We start from the raw sequence: 20162 nt of genomic DNA on the forward strand, positions 1-20162 counted from the left end.
AATGTCAATGAGGGATATTTAATCACTGCTATGTTGAAATTGTAACTAATATTGATACTGTTGTTGATAATATTCATTTTTGTTTCACGACTTTTGGTTTGTTCTGTGTGGTGTTTGTGTCTCCTCTCAATTGCTCTGTTTATTGCTGTTCTGAGTGTTGCTGGGCCGGGTTTGGTTTTGGAATTGGATTGCATTGTTATGATATTGTTGTGTATTGTTTTGTTAGATTGATTAATTTAAAAAAAATACAACATTTAAAAAAAAGAAGAAAAAAAAAAGAAAAAAGAAAAAAAAAAAAAGATTTTTGAAAAATGAGAATCGATACTGAATCGCACAACGTGAGAATCGCGATTTGAATTTGAATCGATTTTTTCCCACACACTTAATTGACTACATACGCTATTGCACTTAGTATCATTACAGTGGACGTCAGGTGTAGATCCACCAATGATTTTTGTTTACATTTTGATGCCGGTGAGCTACGTTGTGTAGTGAAGCATGTTTAGCTATTCCCCATCCTGCAGGGTCGCCATGGAGACAAGGATTAGTGATTTAGAAGTAGCTAAATCACTGCCGACTGCGGCTGGACTTTAGCCGCTAGCTAGCTAGCTAGCCATGTTTTAAAGCACCTCTTGTAGATCTGTGTTTCAGTGTTATAACTTCCCCTTTATCGTTAGTTTTTAAGCCAAAATGCATCCGTTCTCCCTTTTCTGTCTACACGCCATGTCTGTTTGTAAGTACTCTGTGATTGTGCACTGCCGAACATGCTCCTCTGCTCATAAAACAAGCAATGTCATGATGTTTTTCAGGGGCAGTATAGTACCGTTTTTAACTCATTATTACCAGGACACTGTACAACCCTAATTGTGACTTCATAATAATAAAGCATTTAATAGTTTAATAGCATTTTGAAATAATAGATTTTTAAAAAAATCAGCAATAAATAAATGTCCTTTTTATTCACCCTAGTATTGTTTTTATCTAGATTTTATGTATTTATTTATTTTGACGCGCTATCATCAGTGTGCGGCTTGCAATTTACAACCAAACTCAAACGGAGCCTCCTTGAAAGAACACACGTATCAATAATAATCTATTAATAAACTTGAACAATTAAATGCATGTTCAGCCACATTAAACTTTGCTCCATAAAGCCATCTAATCCAGCACAAAGAAATCACCGCGTGCCAACATGGAAATGGGGGGGGGGGACTGGGATGACGATCACAGCGGGGGGAGGCGGCGATGGGAGGGGAGCTGGTGAAAAGCTGCCAATACAGATAAATATTTCATTCCACAACACACACACAGTCACTGAGCCCACAGGGGAGAGGAGAAGAGAACGAGAGGCAAATATAGAAAAGTGATAGAGTGAATGATGGAGAGAAGGAGAACGAAGGGACAGCTGAGACAAAGAAAGGCCTTGAAGGTGAAGGTGCCCTCGACTACTATTTTTTTTTTTTTTTTACAACCACTGCTCATGATGTTAAGCAGAGCTGACAAGTCACACGCACACACACACAAACACACACACACACACACACACACACACACACACACACACACACACACACACACACACACACACATGGATTAAGGTGTCACACACTTCTCTCACCACCGGGTGATGTTTGTCTCCTGCAACTTGACACCTGAACTAGTGGCAGCGCTGGTGTGAAGAGGAATAAGAAAAGGGACTACACACAAAGTCAGCTGAGATGAACTGACTCCTCAGCGTGACATAAATCGGAAAGTTGAACAAAAAAAGCCAGGATTTTGACTTTGACAGAAGTGGAATACTTGTTTATAGACCATGTGAAACACTTTAGTAAGTACATTTTATTTATAAAGCACTTTTCACAGATAAAAATCACAAGGCGCCGTACTAAACATGAAGTATGAAGTAGTAAACCCAGACAAGATGCGGAGACGGCAGGCGTAGGTAAACATGACTTTAATGTCAAAAAGCAAATAGGATTAAAGCTGCAAGAAGCGATGGACGGGACCAACTTTGAGGGCTCATAAAATCCAAACCGGAGCAGTAATTAAAACTCTTTCATCAACTTTTAATCAGAAGGGTTCAATCTCTCTCCTGTGCTAATTTGAAGCCGACACGATAAACGCGCTCAGAGGAGATAATGTTTGAAAAAAGGTGACTGTTTTTACACAACTTTTGTTTTGAAGGGGGAATTGCAAACTTCCTGTTGATTTTTGCTGGGGGTTGTCAGTGCATGAAATATAGGTCTAAGTGAGATCTACATAGAGGTTTTTGTTCCATGTCTCTACGACATTCCTACTGGGAGTTACAGGCAGTTGTGTCTGTGTTTTCTTCCTAGGGGGGAGCTAGAGCGCAATTTTGAGTTTTGGGGTTTGGTTTTTTGATTAGATCGCAATTTTTGCCAGTCCTGATGTGTGTGTCCAATTTGGTGAGTTTTGAAGCATGTTAAGGGGGTCAAATTACAGCTCAAAGAGGCGGTGGTATAATAATACAACGCTAGAAATTCAATAGGGTCCTCTGTCCCAAAGGGACTCGGTCCCTAAAAACAGGATAACAGGAAACAATCATCAAGCCCTGACTGGAGGGCGAGGCAGGCATAAATAGCTGCCTGATAGGCAACCGCAACCAGGTGTACCTGACTACCAATCGGGGACAGGTAAGGGAAACGAGCGCAAGCAGGAAAAGGAACCAAACATAAGAGCGCTACACAGGAAATGAACACAAACCAAGGAAACCCAACCAGACGTGAATGTGACATGAAGTCTCTTTAGCGTTCACTTGTTGAAAAGAGTGAAAAGAGAATTGCAGTAGTCGATACAGGGCTGCACGATTACAGCCAAAATAATAATCACGGTTATTTTCATCAATATTGAAATCACGATTATTTACTGTTAATAAAACATGTTTTATTGCACTTTCTGTTTTAAACAAACAATATGTAAATGTGGCTTTTATTTCAAAATGAAACTATAAAAATCAATTAATTCCTATGAAATAGCAATGAATTTGTTTTTAAGCCAAAATGCGTCTGTTCTCTCTTTCCTGTCTACACACTGTCTGCTTGTAAGTACTCCGTGATTGTGCGCTGCCGAACATGCTCGTAAAACCAACAACGACATGACGTGACAACGACGGGGGGCGGCGTATACCGTAGAGCCCTAGTGTGTACTAATGTTAAAAACAACGTACGCATCATTGCACATGTAAGATTTCACTCTATTGATGATTAAATGCGGTATAATTCCACCAGAGTTTTGCAGCGGCACACGAACGTCCATGCGCTTTATATGCACTTAACTTGTCAAGAGGTTTCCTTTTTTTTCCTTGTTCATGTGTGCTGATTTGAGAAATAATGGACACTTCACTGCACATGTAGTATATCAGCGTGTGGCTGATTCAATGTGTTATAATTCCACAAGTGTTCAGGGCTCTGTGTAAGTGCAATACAAAATGATGATATAAATCAAATCAAATCAAATCAACTTTATTTATAAAGCACATTTAAAATTTACCACAGGGGTAGCCAAAGTGCTGTACAATGGGCAGGTATATATATTAAAATAAACATGTTAATAACATACCGGTAGGTGCAATGCCACCAAGTCGTCTGTGGTTGTTTTTCAAGGCTTCTGATTGGACAAAATGTGCATGACAGCTGGTGTGTGTGTTTGTGTGTAGACAGAGACAATTTCGAAACTACACTTGTGTGGACAGAGATTATTTTAACCCCGGATATGCATTTTTGATGCTACGTGTGTTCGTGTGGACATGGCCTTGTTCCCAAATTGAAGGGTATCCGTTTTGAAGACGATGAAGCATCCCGGATGAATCCTTACAGGCATGGCAAAGAAACAAAGAAGGCTGGGAAAGTGCGTAAGACTCCAGGGAAAACCTTGCAGTTGAAATATATCTTTTGGGACACTAGTCCTGGAACTTTTCCAAGAAACCTTGTTTATGTACACGATTGCAGTAGTCATTAAACTACAGCAGTACCTGAACTTACAAGCTTAATTGGTTATCAGACGGAGCTCTTAATTCAAAATATGTGTATCTGAAATTAATGTCTCCCATTGAAATGAATTGACTATGGAGGTTACTTTGTGTTTATTACGAAAGCTTTTTTTTTTTTTCAAACTGAATGTATGTAACTGAATTTTTTGCGTTTGAATTTTGTGAACTGAATTGTTTTTACATCGAATTATGCTGACAATTTCATTGAAAACAAATTATGTGTTTTAAAATTCCGTGTATAAAAATTTTGTGCAAAAAAAAATCAGTGTATAAAAATTCAGTGCAAATAAATTCAGTGTATAAAAATTCAGTGCTAAAAAAATATGTGTAAAAAACCTCAGTGTATAACAATTCAGTGCTGAAAAATTTAGTGGAAAACAATTTCAGTGCATAAAAATTCAGTATATAAAAAAAATTAGTGCAAAAATAATGTCAGTGCATAAACATTCAGTGTAAAAAAATTGGTGTTAAAAATTCAGTGTATAAAAATGTTGTGTAAAAAAATTCAGTGAATAAGAATTCAGTGTATAAAAATGCAGTGCAAAAAAATCAGTGCATAAAAATACAGTATAAAAAAATCAGCGTATAAAAATCAGTGTTAATAATTCAGTGTATAAAAATTCAGTGTATAATAATTCAGTGTTTTAAAATTCCGTGTATAAAAATGCAGTGCAAAAAAATTCAGTGTATAAAAATTCAGTGTTAAAAAATTTAGTGCATAAAAATTCAGTGTAAGAAAATTCAGTGTAAAAAAATTCAGTGTGTAAAAATTCAATGTATAAAAATTCAGTGTATAAAAATTCAGTGCTAAAAAATTATGTGTAAAAAAATTTCAGTGTATAAAAATTCTGTGTAAAAAAATGTCAGTGCATAAAAATTCAGTGTATTAAAAATTTAGTGTAAAAAAATTCAGTTTAAAAAAATTCAGTGCAAAAATAAGTCAGTGCATAAACATTCAGTGTAAAAAAATCAGTGTTAAAAATCTAGTGTATAAAAATTTTGTGTAAAAACATTCAGTGAATAAGAATTCAGTGTTTTAAAATTCAGTGTATAAAAATGCAGTGCAAAAAAAATCAGTGCATAAAAATACAATATAAAAAAATCAGTGTATAAAAATCAGTGTTAATAATTCAGTGTATACAAATTCAGTGTATAAGAATTCAGTGTATAAAAATGCAGTGCAAAAAAATTCAGTGTAAAAAAATTCAGGGTAAAAAAATTCAGTGCAAAAAAAAGTCAGTGTATAAACATTCAGTGTAAAAAATTCAGTGCAAAAAAATGTCAGTGTATAAACTTTCAGTGTAAAAAAAATAGTGTTAAAAATTCAGTGTAAAAAAATCAGTGCAAAAAAAATTTCAGTGTATGAGCATTCAGTGTAAAAAAAAATCAGTGTTAAAAAATCAGTGTAAAAAAATTTGGTGTATAAAAATTCAGTGTAAAAAAATTCAGTGCTGAAAAATTCAGTGTAGAAAAATTTGCTGCTTCAGAAAGCAAGACTTATATCCGGCAAATGAAGACTAAAGCAATCGAGCATAAAACCCCCCCCCCAAAAAACAGCCAATTAGGTATCAAGTATGAAGTCACGTGACACGGGTCTTGCAAAACAGCATAAAAAAGCAGTTAACTGGGCTACCTTGGCATAATACAACATCATTAACATTTAAATGCTGCCCGCTGGATATTTTCAAACTATAGAAATGATTCCAATAGTGAAAATCTGCACTTTTGAGTGACTTTTTGCTACGGCGCTACCTATTTTGTGGAGGCTGCACGTCCAGACCAGCACTTGTGGACCTGCACGTTTAGCGTTCTTGACTACGGAAGATGGATGCGGTCGGCACGTAAGTATCGAACGTGAATCACATTTGTTTGTTGAACTATTTAAAAGTTTTTGTCCAAAATGTATTTTACAGCTATAACTATAAAACATTTACAATTACGACGACCGTCTTATATGCATGTCAAATATAGTATCTAATTTGATAATTAGGCTAAGCTAGCTTAGCCCTTTTTGGAAGCTAGCAGGCACATTTTGTTTTTAAGTTAATGACACCGAAATAATTTTAATACGATTAAATTAAACACAAATACAATTATATGTGTGTAGGGTAGACTAACGCGTGGCAACTACTATAGATTCACACATAGTCATTTTATGCTACAATTTTTTTTTAATCAATGTTTGTATTTCTCTCTCCAGACTAATTGCTCCGCAAATTGATCCTGGTCTCTGGACAGAGAGGACAGCCAGGCATGATATTCCAGTAAGTATGAATACATGATTTGTGTGGCAAAATAGTTGACTATAGGTGGGTTGCAATCACGTGACCTAGAGACACATCTGGGCACTTCTGGGTTTCAGGCGATGGTTTGAGCCCCATTAGGCTTCTGTTTATTTACCTGAATCAGTGCAGATTTAAGCTTACTTGGAAAGGTTTAGAGGCAAATTTAAAACCGATCATGAAAAAAATATGTTTAATGAAGAGGGACAAGCGGTAGAAAATGGATGGATGGATGGATGGATGAAGTAGATTTTTACATTATTAAGAAACATATATTTTTTTAAGGATTTATACGATTTTATCATCACCATTACTGCTACCGCACTTCACTTGACACTTAGGGTATTTAGAGAATAATAGATTGGAGGTACATCATGTCTTTACATCTGAGGGGTCCACAATATAAACATTAATCCATGAAATACAAAATTGGAGTGATTTGTGCATCGCTAAGTAACGTATTTGATTGACAAGACGAGTGCCATACTGCTGTGATCGTGACGCTAATGAGAAAAAGGATACGTTTGTTTGCAGTTTATTTCCTGCTACAAATATTAGTCTCATTTACAATTCATGTCTGCTGTAGTTTTTATGATGTGAAATTCGTATTTTGTCTCATTATTTAGCTGTATATGTCCCTGTTGTTCAGCAATGTTTGCTCGCGATATCAAGATTCAGTATATGCTGTTGAGACTACAATAGATTTATTCATCTAGTTTATTAATACTATTAGGGATATTTTCTTGATGCTAACAAATATCACCAAATACGCTATAATGTGGTCATCCGTGTCGAATAAAGCACTTGTCTCTCCTACACAACAACAACCAAGCTTTTAGTTTTTGTTATGAAAATCGACAAGATAGATAAAGTGGATTGGACCCACAATCACAATATTTATTAGTAGGACTTAACATGACGTTAGTTTTTTGCACAAGCAGGTCTTAGTAGTTACAGAGTATTTAGGCATAGCAACTACAAAAGAACACAAACTAATGCGATCTATTGTCATTTCTATACGTTTATTACTCATTGTATTACCTATTCTGTGTTATATGTGTTTTATGTTGCGCGATTGGACCAAGAAAAATTCCTAGTTTGTGAACCCGTTCTCAAACAATGGCAATAAAAACTATTCGGATTCTGATTAGTTCTGCTATCAAACACTACTATTATAGTAGAGAATAAACTCGATTGCATCACAGAAAGTTTCCCAAACAAATCAAATGTTCAAACAAACATTTTACAAAGTGATCTCTGCAGACACAACAATGGTCCGATTGTATTCCCCAAGATGATGAAAGTGATATTTTGAAGAGCCATTTTCTTCCACACACTTTAATTTTTTTCCTGACTTTATGAACCACTTCTTTCGGAACTTTACGAAAGCTGTTTCCTATCTCTCTATTTGAAGGACTGGAACACCCAAGAACCGAACAGCAATATTACATTTTCTGCTCAAACTCTCCAATCACTCTCACTTGTTTTAATGCTACGCTCAAACTGCTTGACCATCGTGTCAATTAAGCCGCAAAGAACTTTTATTTTGGTTCATTTTCGGTAGAGATGTCCGATAATGGCTTTTTTGCCGATATCCGATATTCCGATATTGTCCAACTCTTAATTACCGATTCCGATATCAACCGTCGTGGAATTAACACATTATTATCCCTAATTTTGTTGTGATGCCCCGCTGGATGCATTAAACAATGTAACTTTACCATGAATTGATTAACGTGGACCCCGACTTAAACAAAAACTTATTCGGGTGGTCAATTGTAATACAGTTTTGTATCTGTCAGACACACTTTAAAATAATCCCAAACCATAGACATGGTGTCGTTAGTCAGTCACCGAGCGAGCTCGCTTGTTAGCCAGGCTACAGCACCGGCAACAACACACTCTTGTTGTTGTTATGTTCCGCTCGTTGCGTTTTGATGAAGTCGTCAAGCTTCGCCAGTAAACCTCTCATGCTGCAGTCGTCAACTCCTGTGTTGTGTGTGGGAGAGGAGAGAGGGGAGAGGGGAGACGGGCTGCTGAATGGGAGACGCAACTGCTCTGTACTGCTCCCTACGTCCGTGTTTTACCAGATATGTACCGCTCCGTACAGCGGCGTTTTAAAAAGTCATTAATTTTACTTTTTGAAACCGATACCGATAATTTCTTATATTACATTTTAAAGCATTTATCGGCCGATATTATCGGACATCTCTAATTTTCGGGCTTTCCACGGCAGACGTGGGAATGACTGGGATTTTTATGCTCATGTTAAGGGTTAAGTTTCCTTCCTTCTTGGCATCTGTCAATAATGTTAATTGATCAATAAACTTGCCTTGTTTTCTATCTCCTATGTTATAGTATGTTCTTTCCATTGTGACTAGGCAGGGGCTTGCTTTCCATGAGGTAAGTTTAATCGAACATTTTAAACAAATAATAAATGTGGTATCCTACAGTTGGTGTCTATATGTGGCAACATACTGTTCATTTTGAGAAGACAATCATGAATTCTTCTCACCACTGGCACACGATTTCAGATGGACATGCCTTTGATCAGGGAGTGGTGGTGCCTTCTTTTAATCCAGCCATCCATCCATTGTCCCTCTCGGGGTCGCGAAGGTGCTAAAGCCTATCCCAGCTGCATTAATAGAGTGTTTCAAAATAGAAAGGTATGTCATGTTCAGATCTATGTTAACAATGAATACTTTATACAGTCGTGGTCAAAAGTTTACATACTCTTGTAAAGAACATAATGTCATGGCTGTGTTGAGTTTCCAATAATTTCTACAACTCTTATTTTTTTGTGATAGAGTGATTGGAGCACATACTTGTTGGTCACAAAAAAACATTCATGAAGTTTGGTTCTTTTATGAATTTATTATGGGTCTACTGAAAATGTGACCAAATCTGCTGGGTCAAAAGTATACATACAGCAATGTTAATATTTGGTTACATGTCCCTTGGCAAGTTTCACTGCAATAAGGCACTTTTGGTAGCCATCCACAAGCTTCTGGTTGAATTTTTGACCACTCCTCTTGACAAAATTGGTGCAGTTCAGCTAAATTTGTTGGTTTTCTGACATGGACTTGTTTCTTCAGCATTGTCCACACATTTAAGTTAGGACTTTGGGAAGGCCATTCTAAAACCTTAATTCTAGCCTGATTTAGCCATTCCTTTACCACTTTTGACGTGTTTTTGGGGTCATTCTCCTGTTGGAACACCCAACTGTGCCCAAGACCCAACCTCCGGGGTTATGATTTTAGGTTGTCCTGAAGAATTTGTCCCATTTACTCTCTGTAAAGTACCAGTTCCATTGGCAGAAAAACAGGCCTAGAGCATAGTACTACCACCACCATGCTTGACGGTAGGGATGGTGTTCCTGGCATTATGTTCTTTACAAGTGTATGTAAACTTTTGACCATGACTGTATGTGATCGATCAACAAGTGATTCGCTAAGCTAGTTGAACATCTGACTAAAAACACAGACTCTTAAATTGTGGCTTAGGAGGATCAAAATAAACGACTTGATTGGTAGAATATCAATCATGACCTGTAACTCTATGTATAGCTCAGTGGTTCTTAACCTGGGTTCGATCAAACCCTAGGGGTTCGGTGAGTCGGCCTCAGGGGTTCAGTGGAGCCTCCGCCGGGGAGGTCAAGACACACCCGACTCATCTTGTAAATAAAAACTTCTCCCTAACGGCGTACTATGGATACCCCCAAACAATGTTCCCTCTAATTTTCCATCTGATTTGCAAGAGTGTAATTTAATGTGAGTTTATGCACTGTGTTGGTTTTGTTCTTTGAACGGTTCATTTGGTGCACCAGTAAAAAAAACATATAAATTTGTCTTTAATTAAAAAAAAAAAAAAGTTTAATTTTTCACTAAGGAAGGGTTTGGTGAATGCACATATGAAACTGGTGAGGTTCGGTCCCTCAAACAAGGTTAAGAACCACTGGTATAGCTGCTTCAAACAGGAATATGTATACCTGTACATTTTTTAAATGTCATAATTTGGATGAGCCCTGTGATGACGTGGCGACTTGTCCAGGGTGTACCCCGCCTTCCGCCCGATTGTAGCTGAGATAGGCTCAAGCACCCCCCGCGACCCCGAAGGGAATAAGCGGTAGAAAATGGATGGATGGATGGATAATTTGGATGAATGATTTGCTTGTTTCTGTGATGAGGTGGCGACCTGTCCAGGGTGTACCCCGCCTTCCGCACGAATGCAGCTGAGATAGGCTCCAGCACCCCCCGCGACCCCAAAAGGGAAAAACGGTAGAAAATGGATGGATGGATTTGCTTGTTTTAGGTCATGATAAGAAGTTAGCCTTTTGGCCAACCGGGGCCAAAAGGCTGGTGAAGGGAGAGCTACCACCTGTGTTCAGGGTGCCTCGACAGAGTGGCCTCACGACTCAACTTCACCCCCAACTTCAAGCAGTCAGTGAGGCTAAAAAAAAAAGAAAAAAAAAAGGCACTGTGGGACTTCAATGTGCATTCACAAGGAGCGGAGCAGCATTTGATGGTAATTTTCAAATTGTTTACATTTTCTCATCACCACTGCTAAGTGATTAAAATGGCACTCTGCCACAACAACCCTTTGTTAGGATTATTCTCAGAAATAGTATTACACACACCACCAAACTAACAAGCTTTTTTTCTAGTGTTAAAATATGCATGTATTTAATTCAGCTGCCATTTATAGTCAGTATTTTAGGGAGCTCTTGCCACACTAAATCGTTAATTTCCCAAGCCTTTTTCTCAGAGTATACTCGGTGCAAAGCCATCCAAGTGGGCAGCGATGAAGCAGGTCCCTGTTTAACTAGACCGGGGGTCAGCAACCCGCGGCTCTCGAGCCCGAGTGGCTCCCTGGACCTCTTTCAGAGATGTGTGAAAATGGAAAAAGATTAAAAAAATATATATTTTTTTTGTTTTAATATATTTTCCGTAGGAGGACAAACATGACACAAATCTTCCTAATTGATCGAAATCCCACTGTTTATATTAAACATGCTTCACTGATGCGAACATTTGGCGAGTGCCATTTTGTCCCACTGATCCTTTAACTCACCATAGTTTGTTTACATGTACAACTTTTTCCGACGCTGCCACAGAAATACGTGATTTATGCCACTCCTTCTTTGTCTCATTTTGTTCACCAAACGTTTTATGCTATGCACAAAGGTGAGCTTTGTTGATTTTATTGATTTGCTGGAGTGCTAATCAGGCATATTAGCAAAATTGATGTTAACATGCTATTTAGGCTAGCTGTATGTACATATTGCATCATTATGCCTCGTTTGTAGGTATATTTGAGCTCATTTAATTTCCTTTACTTATGTCCTCTGTGTATTTAATTTAGATGTGCATGTCTCATGACACATTATCTGTATGTAATATTGGCTGCATTTCTGATAGTCAATTGTGTGCCATGTTGTTCCAGACCACAGCAAACATTACCCAGCTTGCAAAGATTGCAACAAATCCATTAGAAGATTTCCTTAAACTTGGACACCATACTTGCCAACCTTGAGACCTCCGAATTCGGGAGATTGGGTGGGGGGTTGGTGGTAGCGGGGGTGTATATTGTAGCGTCCCGGAAGAGTTAGGGATGCAAGGTATTCTGGGTATTTGTTCTGTTGCATTTCTGTTGTTGTGTTACGGTGCGGATGTTCTCCCGAAATGCGTTCGTCATTCTTGTTTGGTGTGGGTTCACAGTGTGGCGCATATTTGTAACAGTGTTAAAGTTGTTTATACGCCCACCGTCAGTGTGGCCTGTATGGCTGTTGATCAAGTATGTCTTGCAGTCACTTACAAAAGCCACATACAACATGTGACTGGGCCGGCACGCCGTTTGTATGGTGTAGAAGCGGACGCGTCGACAGGTTGTAGAGGACGCTAAAGGCAGTGTCATCACGGCACGCCCTCAATATTGTTGTCCGGGTGAAAATCGGGAGAAATTCGGGAGAATGGTTGCTCCGGGAGATTTTCGGGAGGGGCACTGTAATTCGGGAGTCTCCCGGAAAAATCGCGAGGGTTGGCAAGTATGTTGGACACACACATCTACTGTATATGTCACAACGGGGTTTTCGCAGCTTACTGCGGGGTCAGTTCTCCCGAAATGCAAGCGGACCACTCCGGACATGGCGTGCAGGTAGGAACATGATTTAATTATCAAAACTCAAAGAGGTACAAAAAACAGAAAACGAGCCGACCGAACAACGTGCCTGATCGCACTTGAAGCTAAAGCTAACACTTAGCATGGACTATGGACAATGAATAATCACGTAACTTTGGCATTAAACAAACAATTTACGTAGACAGGTTGCATGAAGCAAATAATAACGCCAGGCCTACTGACTGGCAAAGGCAGGCTTAAACAATGCCTCTGATTAGTGCTCGGGAAGCAAGTGAGCGGGTGAACACTAATCAGAGACAGGTGGAAATAATAAGTAACCATGGTAACTAAAACAAACAAGGGTGCACAAAAACAGGAACTATGGAGTCCAAAACTAACAGAACATAACAAAACATGATCCGGACCACGGATCATGACAGTATACCTTTGGCCATTCTAAACCAGTCATTTCCAGAAGTTATCTCATCCTGTGAGAAGCCTCCATTTTACTAAGGATTTGCAGACGAGTTGCAAAAATGTGTAGAATGAAAATTAAAATACAACATTTCTGTCAACGAAGAGTTGCGTCAGCCTTTGATAGTAGGCTAATATTCTCATGACTTGGTCCTGGGTGTTTGCTTTTCCGGGATGCAACGGAAAGTTGGCTCGGGCGAGACGGGAATATGAGTACATTATTTATTTAATATATTTAAAAAAAGTACAAACGAAAAGCGCGCACAGTGGCGGAGAAAACGACTTGGCTATGAAAACAAATACTTGCACAAAGGCAGAAACTATGAACAACAAAAAACACTAACTGTGGCTTAATAAACAAAGACTTACTTGGCATGGAACCGGCATGAAAAAAGAGCAGCAAGGGTCATAAGGGTGTGGCGAGTGTGTAGAAGCATAAATGCAGGGATGTCGTCAGAACGACAAACTGAAAACAATTAACTTAAATACTATAGACATGATTAACGAAAACAGGTGCGTGACTCAAAATGTGAAACAGGTGCGTGACGTGACAGGTGAAAACTAATGGTTGCTATGGTGACAAAACAAAAGTGCAAAAAAGTCCAAAAACAAAACCGAACATGACCAAAACAAAAACATGATCACACAGACATGACAAATATAGACACTTACATCATGTGTTGCCTTCATTATAATACTTACATAAGGCTTTTAATTTTTTGCGGCTCCAGACAGGTTTTTGTTTTGTATTTTCGGTCCAATATGGCTCTTTAAATATTCTGGGTTGCCTACCCCTGACCTAGACAGAGAAGAAGAACAGAAGACCCTCTTCACCCATCTGAAGTCACTCCTCACCACAACTCCATCAACAGTGCAATATACACTGAGGATGTGAAATTAATCTGTGAAGTTATTTTCCCAGAGGTGAGCATAACCGTATGCATGCTACAGAATTGTCAAAGCCCAAATAAATGGTGTGTTAATTGTTTTTGTATTGATTAAAATTTCATTGCTTTAAATTCTCTTTAGGTCTTTTTATATTGCATTTCTGCAGTGAATGGCATTTCCTGTTGTCCATCAAAGGCAAGAGAAGGAAAGTAGGAACACTGATGGTATGTATGAAAAGATTCTCGCAAATATTTAACATGCAACTTTTAATTACATTTGAATAATAGGATATTGAGACTGATTTAGTGGATTTAAAGATTCTTTCTTTATAAATGTCAACATGTTGGTATGGAATTGTAAATGGGTATTGGGTGGGTAGATTTTGAAATGAATTGTATTGTACTGTATTCTATATATTATATGATGATGTACAAACCCCGTTCCCATATGAGTTGGGAAATTGTGTTAGATATAAATATAAACGGAATACAATGATTTGCAAATCCTTTTCAACCCATATTCAATTGAATGCACTACAAAGACAACATATTTAAAGTTCAAACTCATAAACTTTTTTTTTTTTTTGCAAATAATAAACTTAGAATTTCATGGCTGCAACACGTGCCAAAGTAGTTGGCAAAGGGCATGTTCACCACTGTGTTACATGGCCTTTCCTTTTAACAATACTCAGTAAACGTTTGGGAACTGAGGAGACACATTTTTTAAGCTTCTCAGGTGGAATTCTTTCCCATTCTTGCTTGATGTACAGCTTAAGTTGTTCAACAGTCCGGGGGTCTCCGTTGTGGTATTTTAGGCTTCATAATGCGCCACACATTTTCAATGGGAGACAGGTCTGGACTACAGGCAGGCCAGTCTAGTACCCGCACTCTTTTACTATGAAGCCACGTTGATGTAACACGTGGCTTGGCATTGTCTTGCTGAAATAAGCAGGGGCGTCCATGGTAACGTTGCTTGGATGGCAACATATGTTGCTCCAAAACCTGTATGTACCTTTCAGCATTATTGGCGCCTTCACAGATGTGTAAGTTACCCATGTCTTGGGCACTAATACACCCCCATAGCATTACAGATGCTGGCTTTTCAACTTTGCGCCTATAACAATCCGGATGGTTCTTTTCTTCTTTGGTTCGGAGGACACGACGTCCACAGTTTCCAAAAACAATTTGAAATGTGGACTCGTCAGACCACAGAATACTTCTCCACTTTGCATCAGTCCATCTTAGATAAGCTCAGGCCCAGCGAAGCCGACGGCGTTTCTGGGTGTTGTTGATAAACGGTTTTCGCCTTGCATAGGAGAGTTTTAACTTGCACTTACAGATGTAGCGACCAACTTTAGTTACTGGCAGTGGGTTGATGAAGTGTTCCTGAGCCCATGTGGTGATATCCTTTACACACTGATGTCGCTTGTTGATGCAGTACAGCCTGAGGGATCAAAGGTCATGGGCTTAGCTGCTTACGTGCAGTGATTTCTCCAGATTCTCTGAACCCTTTGATGATATTACGGACCGTAGATGGTGAAATCCCTAAATTCCTTGCAATAGCTGGTTGAGAAAGGTTTTTCTTAAACTGTTCAACAATTTGCTCACGCATTTGTTGAAAAAAGTGGTGACCCTCGCCCCATCCTTGTTTGTGAATGACTGAGCATTTCATGGAATCTGCTTTTATACCCAATCATGGCACCCACCTGTTCCCAATTTGCCTGTTCACCCGTGGGATGTTCCAAATAAGTGTTTGATGAGCATTCCTCAACTTTATCAGTATTTATTGCCACCTTTCCCAACTTCTTTGTCACGTGTTGCTGGCATCAAATTCTAAAGTTAATGATTATCTGCAAAAAAAAAAAAAATGTTTATCAGTTTGAACATCAAATATCTTGTCTTTGTAGCATATTGAAGTGAAGTGAATTATATATTATATTCAACTGAATATGGGTTGAAAAGGATTTGCAAATCATTGTATTCCGTTTATATTTACATCCAACACAATTTTCCAACTCATATGGAAACGGGGTTTGTACATTTTAACTGTGGGTCCCTATCCATAAACTGTACGCTTCTAGGGATTACCTTTTTGCAGAAGGAAGTCTGATACTAACAAAAGAAACAATAATGTCACATAGAATTGCCTGTAAATAAATAAATAAACTATATCCCACTAGTTATCATATTGTCTGTTTTCAGTGAAGTGGACGAGTTCTGCGGGAGGCTGGAAAGGCAGTTGAGGAAGGAAGGAGCACTGCCATAAAGTCTGTTTTGTGGAAAGTTTAGCTTGTGCAATAAAACATTTAAAACCATTTCATTTAATCTATTTCATTGGAGGCTATTTAAGGCTGGTTTGTCAATATAACCCCATGCAATAGAGCATATAAAATAATTTCATTTAATTGTTGGCTATTTAGTAGACTACTGCAACGCACTTCTTGTCGGGATCCCCAGCAAGAACATCCAGAAGCTGCAATACATACAGAATGGTGCTGCTAGGATCCTGATAAGAGTGCGGAAATACGACCATATCACACCAATTCTAAAATCCCTTCACTGGCTTCCTGTTCCACTCAGGATTGAATACAAAGTCTCCCTACTAACCCACCAGTGCCTCCATGGAAATGCCTCCCTCTACCTCAAAGAACTACTCACCCCCAAATCCTCCACCCGACACCTCCGCTCCGGACAGGCTAACCTCCTCCAACCTCAGAGGACAAAGCTACAAACAATGGGAGACCGGGCTTTCTGCTCCGCCGCTCCCAGTCTGTGGAACGCTCTCCCTGACCACCTGAGGGCACCACAGACTGTGGATGCTTTTAAAAAAGGCTTAAAAACTCTTCTTTTTAAAAAAGCCTTTTTTTTTTTTTTTAGATATATGCATACTAGTTCTAGCTATGAAGCTGTTCTAGTTTTTATTTTTTTATTATCTTTTTATTTTTTTATTTTTTTAATACACTGTAGCACTTTGAGGTTGTTTGCTCAATGTAAAGTGCTTTTTACAAATACAATCTCTCATTATTATTATTACTAGTACAAAGGCTTTTTAAAAGAAAGTGTTCGAAGCGTTGCAAGCAATTACATCTTGATATTTTATTTGGATTTTGCTATGTGGAGTGCTAGTGTGCAATTGCAATTTCACAGTCAACCAGTAGGTGGCACTGTCAAAACACTAAAGGCTCTGTACGTGCAGCCTACGGTTCTGCAGGCACATACTATTGCAAGGTTTGGTCATTAATAGACATACTTGCCAACCCTCCCGAATTTTCCGGGAGACTCCCGAAATTCAGCGCCTCTCCCGAAAACCTCCCGGGACAAATTTTCTCCCGAAAATCTCCCGAAATTCAGGCGGACCTGAGTGACGTGTCGACAGCCTGTTTTCATGTCCGCTTTCCCACAATATAAACAGCATGCCTGCCCAATCACGTTATAACAGTAGAATGATCGAGGGCGAGTTCTTAGTTTCTTATGTGGGTTTATTGTTAGGCAGTTTCATTAGCGTCCTCCTAGCGCGGCAACAACACACAACAACAGCAGTCACGTTTTCGTCTACCGTAAAGCAGTTCGTCTGCCGTAAACAGTAATATTGTGACACTCTTAAACAGGACAATACTGCCATCTGCTGTGCATGCATATGTGACAATAACATCTACGGCTTTTAGAGAGTGCAGTGCACAACTGCGCACACATCAAGGAGACGAAGCAGAATGCATCATCAGAGAGGGTGTTCAGCATGGTTAGAAAAATAGTGACAGAGAATAAAACAAGGATGGACAATTCAACCCTTAACTGTGTATATGTGTAAATAAATGAACACTGAAATTCAAGTATTTCTCTTATTTATTTATATATATATATATATATATATATATATATATATATATATATATATATATATATATAGCTATAATTCACTGAAAGTCAAGTATTTCTTATATATATATATGAAATACTTGACTTGGTGAATTCTAGCTGTAAATATACTCCTCCCCTCTTAACCACGCCCCCAACCACCCCCCACCTCCCGAAATCGGAGGTCTCAAGGTTGGCAAGTATGTTAATAGATGAACAACACACTACGGTGACCATAGAAACAGTGATATTATATCCAATAAGTCGATGTTTTTAATCCGTTTTGCCTTTATTTTTCAACGTATTTGTTGCATTGTTGTTGCTCTTGCTGAATTATACTGTAAAACAGTGTTTTTCAACCTTTTTTGAGCCAAGGCACATTTTTTGCGTTGAAAAAATGCGGAGGCACACCACCAGCAGACATAATTAAAAAACAAAACTCAGTTGACAGTAAAAAGTCGTTGTCGCAATTGTTGGATATGACTTTAAACCATAACCAAGCATGCATCAGTATAGGTCTTGTCTCAAAGTAGGTGTACTGTCACCACCTGTCACATCACCCCTTGACTTATTTGGAGTTTTTTGCTGTTTTCCTGTGTGTAGTGTTTTAGTTCTTGTCTTGCGCTCCCATTTTAATGGCTTTTTCTCTTTTTTTTGCTATTTTCCTGTCGCAGTTTCATGTCTTCCTTTGAGCGATATTTCCCGCATCTACTTTGTTTTAGCAATCAAGAATATTTTAGTTGTTTATATCCTTCTTTATGGGGACATTGTTGATTTTGGACGCCATCTTTGCTCCACAGTAAGTCTTTGCTGTCGTCCAGCATTCTGGTTTTGTTCACTTTGCAGCCAGCAGTTTTAGTTTCGTTCTGCATAGCCTTCCCTAAGCTTCAATGCCTTTTCTTAGGGGCACTCACCTTTTGTTTATTTTTGGTTTAAGCATTAGATACCTTTTTACCTGCACCCTGCCTCCCGCTGTTTCCGACATCTACAAAGCAATTAGCTAACGGCTGCCACCTACTGATATGGAAGAGTATAACACGGTTACTCTGCCGATCTCGAGAGAGCACCGACACTCAACAACAACACATTGTATTTGCAGACTATAATTACTGGTTTGCAAAAAATATTTTTAACCCAAATAGGTGAAATTAGATAATCTCCCACGGCACACCAGACTATATCTCGCGGCACACTAGTGTGCCGTGAGATACAGTCACGACACAGTGGTTGAAAAACACTGCTGTAAAAGATGTCGATCAAGAAGGTGGTCTGCAGTAGAGGAGCAACTTTCCTATATTTTAAATATTCAGTGTTTTATTGTTCATAGTTTATATTGTAAATCCCACATTATGTATTTTCATGTACAGTCAAGTGTCGTCTTCAGTAAAAAACTAAAAAGACCATCTCAAAAATGGAAGGCACTTTAGTTATTTTTACTGAATTATATGACAGAAAGTACATACAAATATAGAATGTGGGATTTTCAGTATATATTATTAACAATAAAACACTGCATATTGACAATATACGTTGCGCTCTTTGCAGACCATTTCCTTGATCAACATATTTTATAATCAAGAAAGAGCAACAACGATGCGACAAACACAGCAAAACATCAACGCAAATTTGATACAATATCACGAGAATTCGACACTCGCCATCAGGCTTTTTTGCTCTGTAAACAAGCCCCGCCCACTTGTTTTGTTCCCAGAGCTTCGTATGTCACGCAAAAGTGAAAATTCTAACCATCGGAATCATTTCTATAGTTTTAAAATATCCAGCGGGCCGAATTGAAATGTTAATCATGTCGTATTATGCCAAGATAGCGCATTTAACTGGGTTTTTTTGAAGCTGTTCTGCAAGACTTCAAACCCCCGCACTGACCCAGCAACAAAGGCTGGGTGACCAAAGAATATATATGGGGAGTGATTAACTAACGAGACAGGTGGAATCACTAATCATCAACTGAAACATCGGCTCGTTCTGAGACAGGATCGATTTCTACAGTTTTAATTTACCGGAGGGTGAGTCTTGCAGTTTGACGTTTTAAACACTGATTTTTTTTACACTGAATGTATTTTCAATGAAATGGTCAACATAATTTGGTGTACAAAAATTAAGTTCACAAAATTTAAACGCAAAACATTCCGTGTCAATAAAAAACTTTCGTAATAAAGACACAAATTAACCTCCATACCTGACCCCCCCAAAATAACAGGCAACATTCCTCTTAAAATAAAAAGCTACCTTCGAGATAATAAATATTGCATGAAAAACAATAAAATGGAATGTAGTACAAACAACTAGAATAGTTCTATGGAGTAATGTAACAATAATGTACTGCATATTACGTCCGGTACCATTGTTGTGATGGTTGTGTTCCCACTGATGCAGCAGCGCACAGGTAGGAATCTTTTTTAATTCTTCAAGGCAGGACAAAAATACACAAACTCAGACACCAGTAATGTGTATTTCTGGTCTTGTCACCCCCTCCTGGGCAGAAGGGCAACACGGCAGTGTGGCTGGATCAAACGAGAA

The 20162-nt window shown here is 38.5% G+C and overlaps 1 protein-coding gene and 1 long non-coding RNA gene across 2 annotated transcripts in view; both read left to right on the forward strand.

Moving 5' to 3' along the window:
- The window catches only part of LOC133596529 (zinc finger matrin-type protein 4), a 241779-nt gene that overhangs the window by 121387 nt on the left and 100230 nt on the right, over positions 1-20162 (forward strand). The window lies entirely within an intron of this gene.
- Positions 9322-16655, forward strand: LOC133596700 (uncharacterized). The gene is made up of 3 exons (XR_009814635.2): positions 9322-13806; positions 13912-13994; positions 15972-16655. It is a non-coding gene; the product is annotated as an uncharacterized lncRNA (long non-coding RNA).

Source organism: Nerophis lumbriciformis, linkage group LG02 (assembly GCF_033978685.3).
Source record: "Nerophis lumbriciformis linkage group LG02, RoL_Nlum_v2.1, whole genome shotgun sequence".
Taxonomy (NCBI): domain Eukaryota; kingdom Metazoa; phylum Chordata; class Actinopteri; order Syngnathiformes; family Syngnathidae; genus Nerophis; species Nerophis lumbriciformis.